Raw genomic sequence first — 11,243 nt, forward strand, 5'->3', positions numbered from 1 at the left:
CTTTGGACCTGTTGGATGAAGAACGTGACATAGCAGCCGCCCGCTCGGCGATTTACCAACAGGATCTTCGTCGTTATCACAGTCGCCGAGTCAGAACCAGAACCTTTCAGGAAGGAGATTTGGTGCTTCGGCTCATCCAAGATCACACTGATATGCATAAGCTATCCCCACCTTGGGAGGGACCTTTCGTGGTCAGCAAGAATCTGCACAACGGGTCATACTATCTGATCGATATTCGAGAGCATAAAGGACTCACGTACATCAGAGGAGGAGACCAACAGGCCGTGGAACATAGCTCATCTTCGGCCTTACTATACCTGAGCCATTGGCTCTACTTATGTACATATTACGATGGGCTCTACTTATGTTATTACGACGAGTTGTATATATTATGATTAAATATAATAAACCGGAACCTCAGCTAAAGCGGGGTATCTGTTCTTTTACATCATGTGTGGTTACACGGAGTTGTTCTAAAGCGGCCTCCGGTTTACCCCTTGAGTTAGCTTTTCAAAAGCATCATGTTATATCACTTGGGGGCTTGGTCGTGTCCGAACCAATGCAACACCTCTTGATAGGCGAGAGCCACCAGATCACTTGGGGACTTGGTCACGTCTGAACCAGTCACGCCTCTTGATCGGCCTAAGGCCACAGAATCACTTGGGGGCTTGGTCGAACCCGAACCATTGCCACGCCTCTTGATCGGCATAAATGCCACGGTTTCATTTGGGGACCTGGCTGACTTGAACCATAGCTACACCTATCGGGAGCTTGGTCATGTCCGACCATGGTAACGCCATCTGATCGGCTCAAATAAGCCTCTTTTTGCAAATGGTTTTATCATTGCCTTTGCTTCACAATTTTCTTTGATAGATATTTCTTTCTTTTTTGCGTTTTTTAAACCGACAAAATTTTAAAACCGGTTCACACTGTCAATTGACGGAACACGGTCCATTTTTAATCCGGAGACTATTTGCCCGGTTTGATTTTTTGTTAACATCCTATTATAGAGTAACACGGTGTTTATAACCCGGCACGGTTTACATGGTAAACCGGCATTATATATATACAGGAGCTGCTATCTCCTCCAACAGTGTGGGTTTATAAACCTCCGCTTCAAGATTGGCTAAGCCAACTTCATGCCCAACGATGGCAGGTATTATGTATCTCAAAGATTTGATCATATGCTTAAATTTCAGATATTTTGATTTTATATATGCAGACATCATACTCCGCCTGACGGTACAACCGCGGTGGCACTTTAAGATTTTTTATGTTGCAGAAAATACTTTGGAAAGTTCATCACCCAAAGGAAGCACAAGTTGCAGTGGTTATGCACGAAGGCATATTAAGATCAAGAGTATCAGCTAGCCTATTACAAGGCAACACGGTGCCCAAAACAAGATCATTGTTTTTCAAAGGAGAAGCAGTTTAAACCGGCTTCCGGTTCAAGCTTGGTCACCAGCCTGGCCTGATGGTTGTGGGTCATCCCGCGCCGCTTCAACTTCAGTTTCTCTACCCAGCGGCTGGAAATCAACAGTTGTCCAGTCGATTCCCATTAATGCTTGAAAGACAGCTTCATCATGGATCAGCAACGACGGTTCAATATCGGGAGCGTAAGTATGCTTACGGATTGGAGGGATAAGATTTTCCGCTTCATGAATTGGTGCAGCTACTCGCTTGTTTTGATTGTCATATTGGGCTTGATAATGAGACAAGTCTGCTTCTTCAGCCAATTGACAAGCTAGCGGACGCACCTCCCGGTTTATTGCTCGCAGATCCGCTTCACTAAACTCTGACCCGTCTTCCTTCAAGCTGGGATAGCCCTGAGCCGCTTCAATAGGATCAAAATCCGGCACCCAAGCTTTTGCCCGGATTAAGGCATTGATCGCACCGGTTCGAGCAGCAGATTTCTTCAGCTCTTCAACCCGGGCAGGAAGCACCGACAGTTTCTGCAGAGTGTCCTGAATCAAAGTGGGCGCCGGCTTGTTGTGGGATGCAGTACAGATGATCCGCTGTGCACCAGTGTACAGTTGTTCGATCAACGTATAGGCGGCTTTCAATTTCTTCCGCACATCTGACCCCAAATGACCAATGCGTGTCCCTGAAATATCACAAAGGGTTAACAAACCGGCAGCTCTGTAAGACGGCAGAATCAATTCAGAAATCAAACCGGCTTACCAAAGATAGCAGCGGTCATGGCATGCACGTGCCGCTTTATGCTGGTCAGTTCTCACCACCGGTTTTAGTGCAGCCTCGGCGTCTTCTGCTCGTTTGGTTAAAGCGGATTTTTCAGTAGCCCAATCCGCCCGCTCCTTCTTGAAATCCTTCTTAAGCTGTTCCATGACGCTTAAGGCGCTGGTCAACTCCTCTTTTGCTTTTGAGGTTTCAGTCTGTTGGGACTTCAGATTTTCTTGGAGATCGGCGATTTGGGTCTCTTTTGTCTTCAGCTCAGCCTGCATACAGACAGTTATATGATTCAGCAAGCAGTGCAAGAATTGAAGCACCAACCACATAACAAGTTATGCACTTGGCGCTTGGGGGCTAATGCCTATTTGATCTTCATATTTCACTTGATTATAAAGTCCCAAGCTCAATACAAGTATTCAACTTGGCACTTGGGGGCTAATGGCTATTTGTTCAAATAAGTTCTGATGCGGATATTAATTACTTAAGTCCCGGTTTAACTACACTAAGTTGAACCGGCCCTTGGGGGCTACATCAGCGAATTTCGAGGCTTTAAGATTTATATTAGTAAGTCCCGGTTTGAAAGAAGATTACAAACCGGTCCTTGGGGGCTAGGAGAGTCAGCAAGAATTGAAGCATACAAGCAGGAAAGAGCATATGGAAGTTACCTCATATTTATCTTTCATCATGTTAACCAGACCGGCTTCATAGTCACGACTGGTATACAGCCGGTTCAGATAGCCGGAATGGATGTCTTGGGCGTTCAGAGCAGCGTAAGTCGCCAGATCAACATTCCACTTGCCCTTGCCAAAGGCAGCAAATTCTTCCTTGGCAGTATGTTTAGACAAAGCGACAGGATTGCTTGGCTCTGTATGGCCAATGCCAGTAATAACAACTTCATCATCCTTGGCGTCGCCGGTTTGCATTGGGGCCGTCAGTTTATCAGTAGACTTGGATGGACTGGTGGATTTCTCAATCCGGATGGGGCTTCTGGGCTGGTCAACAGGACCGGAGGTATCAACATGTCTCTCTTCAGTAATAAAATCATCATCTTGTGGTGGTGGGTCGTTTGGCACATCCTCACGGATGGCCGCTTCAGGGTTGAGTACTCTGTCCGGTTCAGGAATAGCATCTTCTTCAGCCGCTTTATCTAGGCGAGCCTTCTTGCTTGGCTTAGGCTTGGCCCTGAAAGGAGTAACAAAGGTCAGTACAGTATATGCTACAAAGTAATACACCAGAAGCATTATGATAAGTATGGCTTACCCAAGCACCGTTTTGAGCGGCGGCAGCTGGGTAGCTGATGACTCGCCAGATGATGAATGGGAAGTGACCTGATAATCGGAGTCAGACGGATTAAGAGGTTGACGAAAACAGCCCATTTTAGGACAAGCACTGACAGGCAAATTAGAGACCTCTGAATGGCGTTTCCGAACCGGACTATTCGGTAAACCGGCGGAGGTAACTACCTGGCCACTATGCCGGGTCGTGCGGCGAGCTTCGTGCTGTTGGGTCTTCATAAGAAATTTGGGATCCAAGTAAGCAAGAGGATGAGAAAATTTAACCTTCCGGTTTGCCTGACGGATTTTTAGTGAAGGCAAAGGATCTGAATCGGAGGAAAGAATAATTACCTCTGCAACATCAGCATGACTGGCTTCGGCATCATCCTGACAAATATCATCATCAATAAGGCGCATGAAAAATAAGCCAAGTGAATCAAGTTCTACCTCAAGGTCCGGGTTACCCACATCGTCATCAGCGGCCGGATCAGAGGATGCAGTGGTTCTTTTCCTGTGGGTAGTCTTCTTCACAGCTTTAGTCTTTTGCCGGATTGATCTTTCCGGTTTGTCTGGTTTTTCTGGTTTCTCCTGCGGCAGTTTCTTGCTCCAAAACGGATCATTGCCCTGTTTAAACAGGCATTGATATTAAACAATGACCAGATATATCAATAACAGGTTCAGAAAAAAGAACAATCAAACTCTTACAGCTGGCGGTTTGTTGGTGGCACAGAAGGGAAGCAGGCCGGTTCGAGCACAGACGTGTTCCGGTTCATTCAGCATTTTATTCACAGCCTCTGTGATTTCTTCGTCGTAAGCTGGATGTTAGCATGTCGCAGTGGGTCATCAACACTGCCAGTATACTCGCACATCAAACCGGAGCGCTGACTAAGGGGCAGTATGCTCCACGATATCCAACAGCGAGCGAGATCAACTCCTGTTAAACCATTGGCCATGAAGGCTCTGAGCTTGGACAGTTGAGGAGCGTATTTGCTTCTCTCCTTGGCAGTCAACCTTTGCGGAAAGGGGTGTGTATTGCTAAGCCGCTCGGACGAAAGCCAGGCAAAGGATTTTCACCAGCAGGGGAGGTGTCTTTGCAATAGAACCATGTTTGATTCCACTCTTTGGGGTGGCTGTGCAGCTTGGCGTGAGGGTATGTGACCTCTTTCCTTTTCTGAATCGCCACACCGCCCAATTCCGTATTGGAACCGTCAGAAAACTCAGTACGGCGGTTTAGATGGAAACAGTCTCTGAACAACTCCACTGTGGGCTCCTCTTGAAAGAACACCTCACAGAGCACTTGGAAGTGACACATGTTTGTAACAGAGTTGGGACCAGTGTCTTGTGGGATGGAGTTGAAAATCGGCTAAAACGTCCCGGTAAAATTTAGAACCGGGCGGCTTAAAGCCCCGGGCTAAGTGATCTACGAAAACGACGACCTCTCCTTCTTGAGGTGTGGGAGGACATTCTTTGCCAGGGGCTCTCCAATGGATGGTGTTTTTGCTGCCTAAAGCGCCGATCAGGACTAAATTGTTCAGTTGAGTCTCTGTGACGCGAGAAGGAACCCAGTTGCACTCATATACTTGCTTGGCCATGATGAAATCTACAAGATAGGTAATTCCGGTTCAAGAATGCATGATTAAAGTGCACTGGTATGTACAATGTTAAACCGGAGACAGCTCTATCTAAACCGGAGTTTTATGAAGCAACAGTCTGGCGGTTCAACAAGGGGACTAATGGTATATACCGGTTTGGCAATTTTTCTACAAAGTTAAACCGCCGGATCTAAGCATTGAAACAGTTGAGATTGCGGATAGATAAGTGTACAGAAACAGATTTCACAAGATTTCTCTACAGCGACGGATCTGAAGCAAGTTCAGAAAAGAAGGAAAATATTCAAGGTTCAAAAAAGAACAGTACCGAATCAATGGGCAGAGATACAGGTAGATCTATGGTCTTGAGGCATATAAGTAAAGGCGGATGCTAAGAACTACCGCTACACAGAGCAAAGGTTCACAGGTTCATCTAGGATCTATCATATGAGTACGAAGCAGACGATGAACACTGAAGAACTTGGAAACCCTAGAACGGATCTACGGAGGAAAAGGTGAAGAACTCACCGGAGCCGAGGAAGAAACAGAAGGTCGCCGCGATGCTCTGGTACAATCAGGGTGATGCAGCGGCCAAGGTTGGAGCAGAAGGTCGTCGACGGCGGCGGAGCTCCGAAGCTGGACGACGCGGGGAAGACGAAGCAGAAGGGCACGAAGGGGAAAAAGAAATGACCCTTCGGTCTTATTTATAAGGCAAGGGGCATGTGTCAGGCGCGAAAATCAAGGAACCGTGGGTCTGGAAACGGAGCTGTCGCCTCGATTGTCGCAGACCTATTAAACAAAAAAGGTATCATGGATAAGTTTCTTTATAACAGGTGACGTCACGCCGGTTTACAACGACCAGAGAAGATGACATCACGGCGATTCAACAAACTACAAGAAGGTGTTGAAGATGAAGATTTTTGCTAAGGATTGACATGAACCTGTTCAAATCAATCTGGGGCCTAATGTTGAGGATATCACTACTGGGCGTAAACCGGCCTATCTGGGCCGGGTTAACTTCTTCAGTAGTTAACTATGTTGAAACCCAAGAAGGCAGATGAGGGCTCAAGGCCCATAGTCGGTTCAAGGCCTGTAGCCGTAAACCGGCGTTGGTATGTAACTTGTATTGTAAGTTAGGAATAAGTAGAGACCAAACCGGACACATCTATGAGCCGGTATTGGGAATCTGTGAACGCGGGCGTCACCCGTGTATATAAGGGGACGACCCGGCGGCGGTTCAGACAAGAGACAACACTCGAGACATAGGCGAAGCTTGTTTGCTCCCTAGTCATCGAAACCCCATCAATTCCATCACAACTAGACGTAGGCTTTTACCTTCATCGAAGGGCCGAACTAGTATAAACTCTCTTGCGTCCTGTGTCCGCTTTAACCCCTTCAAGCTAACCCGTCGCGATGGCTCCACGACTAAGTCCTTTCTCTAGGACATCTGCCGTGACAAAACCACGACACACACCATATATCTTCTTGTTGATTTGATCAGTACTGCTATGATGAGTGCACACTGAGGGAGACTTGATTATCCGTACTATTGTGAGCAGTGCACAGTAATGCAAACTTGATTATTAACATCACGATCAGATATTCCCCATTTCACCATGGTCGACTGAGAAGTCCATTTTGTTTTTGCTGAGTTTCCAAATATTTGAACTCCTTACTGATTCTTCGGGTCAGTGTCGGTTGGTGAGCGACTTTAATAAGGGGAAGATATGGCAACACCGAACGCCCAAAGAAAGAAGCAAAAGAAATGACGAGAACAAAAGCACACAAAGCCTACAAATAATAAATAATCAAGCAACATCACATATTACTGCTACTCACAACAATAATATGGATGCACACCTAAGCACACAAATCTCGCGGAAACTCTGGTATTTCGGTCTAATATGTTGTGGCGGTGTGCACGAAAGTGAATCTACATGTGGAAGGAGTTGATGTAACCAAAACTACATCTAGCACTGGCTGAACTCAGGTTACACTGGATGGATAAACAGGAGAGGATGGACTTGGTGATCATGTAGTGAGACACAAGGTCACTGAGGGAGTCCTGGATTAGGGGTTCCTCGGACAGCCGGACTATATACTTTGGCCGGACTGTTGGACTATGAAGATACAAGATTGAAGACTTCGTCCCGTGTCCGGATGGGACTCTCCTTTGCGTGGAAGGCAAGCTTGGCGATTCGGATATGTAGATCTCCTCCCTTGTAACCGACTCTGTGTAACCCTAGCCCCTCTGGTGTCTATATAAACCGGAGGGTTTTAGTCCGTAGGACAACAACAATCATACATAGGCTAGCTTCTAGGGTTTAGCCTCTACGATCTCGTGGTAGATCAACTCTTGTAATACTCATATCATCAAGATCAATCAAGCAGGAAGTAGGGTATTACCTCCATCGAGAGGGCCCGAACCTGGGTAAACATTGTGTCCCCGCCTCCTGTTACCATCCGCCTTAGACGCACAGTTCGGGACCCCCTACCCGAGATCCGCCGGTTTTGACACCGACATTGGTGCTTTCATTGAGAGTTCCACTGTGTCGTCATATAAGGCTTGATGGCTCCTTCGATCATCGGCAACGATGCGATCCAGGGTGAGGTTTTCCTCCCCGGACAGATCTTCGTATTCGGCGGCTTCGTACTGCGGGCCAACTCGCTCGGCCATCTGGAGCAGATCGAGAGCTACGCCCCTGGCCATCAGGTCAGGTTTGGAAGCTTGAACTATACCGCCGACATCCGCGGAGACTTGATCTTCGACGGATTCGAACCCATGTCAGGTGCGCCGCACAGTCACGATGAGCATGATTTAGCTCTGCCATCGACAGTGTTCGGGAGATCACACCTGTAACTACTCCGGCCCTCAATCCGGAACAGATCGCGCCGTCCGAGGACGGGTGGATGGACCCCGCCACGGAGGCCGCACACTCAGCGGCGATAGAGCCGAATACTGACTTCACCTCCTATGAGACCTGTGTTGCCGGACACTCGGATTCGTCCCCGGCCACAGACTCCGAACCGCTCGCGTCCGTGCCCATCCAATCTGATTGGGCACCGATCATGGAGTTCACCTCCGCGGATATCTTTCAGCACTCGCCCCTAGGCGACATGCTAAACTCATTACGGTCTCTCTCCTTGTCAGGAGACCCTTGGCCGAACTATGTCCGGCTCGAGTGGGAAGCGGACGGCGAAGAAATTCGCCCACCCACCACCCACTTAGTAGCCACTGTCGACGACCTAACCGACATGCTCGACTTCGACTCCGAAGACATCGACGGTATGGACGACGATGCGGGAGACGAACAGGAACCACCGCCCACAGGGCGCTTGGACTGCCACCTCATCGTATGATATATACATGGTGGACACCCCCAAAGAAAGCGATGGCAATAAGGCAACGGAGGATAATCCCCCCGAGAAGCAATCCAATGAACCGGCGTCATCGGCGCCTGATACGTCTCCAACGTATCTATAATTTTTGATTGCTCCCATGCTATATTATCTACTGTTTTGGACATTATTGGGCTTTATTATCCACTTTTATATTATTTTTGGGACTAACCTATTAACCGGAGGCCCAGCCCAGAATTGCTGTTTTTTGCCTGTTTTAGGGTTTCGAAGAAGAATATCAAACGGAGTCCAAATGGAACGAAACCTTCGGGAACGTGATTTTCTCATCGAATACAACTCAGGAGACTTGGACCCTACGTCAAGCACACAACAGGAGGCCACGAGGTAGGGGGGCGCGCCCTCCACCCTCGTGGGCCCCCTGTTGCTCCACCGACGTACTTCTTCCTCCTATATATACCCACGTACCCCCAAACGATCAGATACGGAGCCAAAACCCTAATTCCACCGCCATAACTTTCTGTATCCACGAGATCCCATCTTGGGGCCTGTTCCGGAGCTCCGCCGGAGGGGGCATCGATCACGGAGGGCTTCTACATCAACACCATAGCCCTTCCGATGAAGTGTGAGTAGTTTACCTCAGACCTACGGGTCCATAGTTAGTAGCTAGATGGCTTCTTCTCTCTTTTTGGATCTCAATACAATGTTCTCCCCCTCTCTTGTGGAGATCTATTCGATGTAATCTTCTTTTTGCGGTGTGTTTGTTGAGACCGATGAATTGTGGGTTTATGATCAAGTCTATCTATGAATAATATTTGAATCTTCTCTGAATTCTTTTATGTATGATTGGTTATCTTTGCAAGTCTCTTCGAATTATCAGTTTGGTTTGGCCTACTAGATTGATCTTTCTTGCAATGGGAGAAGTGCTTAGCTTTGGGTTCAATCTTGCGGTGTCCTTTCCCAGTGACAGTAGGGCAGCAAGGCACGTATTGTATTGTTTGCCATCGAGGATAACAAGATGGGGTTTTCTTCATATTGCATGAGTCTATCCCTCTACATCATGTCATCTTGCTTAAGGCGTTACTCTGTTTTTAACTTAATACTCTAGATGCATGCTGGATAGCGGTCGATGAGTGGAGTAATAGTAGTAGATGCAGGCAGGAGTCGGTCTACTTGTCTCGGACGTGATGCCTATATACATGATCATACCTAGATATTCTCATAACTATGCTCAATTCTGTCAATTGCTCAACAGTAATTTGTTCACCCACCGTAGAATACTTATGCTCTCGAGAGAAGCCACTAGTGAAACCTATGGCCCCGGGTCTATCTTTATCATATTAATCTCCTACTACTTAGTTATTTACTTTGCTATTTACTTTGCCTTTATTTTACTTTGCATCTTTATCATAAAAATACCAAAAATATTATCTTATCATATCTATCAGATCTCACTCTCGTAAGTGGCCCTATAGGGATTGACAACCCCTATTTGCGTTGGTTGCGAGGATTTATTTGTTTTGTGCAGGTGCGAGGGACTCGCGCGTAGCCTCCTACTAGATTGATACCTTGGTTCTCAAAAACTGAGGGAAATACTTACGCTACTTTGCTGCATCATCCCTTCCTCTTCGGGGAAAACCAACGCAGTGCTAAAAGAGGTAGCAAGAAGGATTTCTGGCGCCGTTGCCGGGGAGGTCTACGCAAAAGTCAACATACCAAGTACCCATCACATACCCTTATCTCCCGCATTACATTATTTTCCATTTGCCTCTCGTTTTCCTCTCCCCCCACTTCACCCTTGCCGTTTTATTTGCCCTCTCTCTCTATCCTCCCTCTCTTTCTCTATTTGCCTCTTTTTGCCCGCTTGCTTTTTGTTTGCTTGTGTGTTAGTTTGCTTGCTTGTCGATGGCTCAAGATAATACTAAATTGTGTGACTTCACCAATACCAACAACAATGATTTTATTAGCACTCCGATTGCTCCTCTTACCGATGCTGAATCTTGTGAAATTAATACTGCTTTGCTGAATCTTGTCATGAAAGATCCGTTTTCCGGCCTTCCTAGTGAAGATGCCGCTACCCATCTAAATAGCTTCGTTGATTTGTGTGACATGCAAAAGAAGAAAGATGTGGATAATGATATTGTTAAATTGAAGCTATTTCCTTTTTCGCTTAGAGATCGTGCTAAAGCTTGGTTTTCGTCTTTGCCTAAAAATAGTATTGATTCATGGAACAAGTGCAAAGATGCTTTTATCTCTAAGTATTTTCCTCCCGCTAAGATCATCTCTCTTAGAAACGACATTATGAATTTTAAGCAACTTGATCATGAACATGTTGCACAAGCTTGGGAGAGAATGAAATTAATGATACGTAATTGCCCTACTCATGGTTTTAAATTTGTGGATGATTATACAAAAATTTATGCCGGATTGAATTTTGCTTCTAGAAATCTTTTAGATTCGGCCGCGGGAGGCACTTTTATGGAAATCACTTTAGGAGAAGCTACTAAACTCCTAGATAATATTATGGTTAATTATTCTCAATGGCATACTGAAAGATCTACTAATAAAAAGGTGCATGCGATAGAAGAAATTAATGTTTTGAGTGGAAAGATGGATGAACTTATGAAATTATTTGCTAATAAGAGTGTTTCTTCTGATCCTAATGATATGCCCTTGTCTACTTTGATTGAGAATAATAATGAATCTATGGATGTGAATTTTGTTGGTAGGAACAATTTTGGTAACAACGCTATAGAGGAAATTTCAACCTAGGCCTTATCCTAGTAATCCCTCTAATAATTATGGTAATTCCTACAACAATTATCTCTCTCTT

The sequence above is a fragment of the Triticum urartu genome, chromosome 5 (assembly GCF_003073215.2).
Source record: "Triticum urartu cultivar G1812 chromosome 5, Tu2.1, whole genome shotgun sequence".
NCBI classification, from domain to species: Eukaryota; Viridiplantae; Streptophyta; class Magnoliopsida; order Poales; family Poaceae; genus Triticum; species Triticum urartu.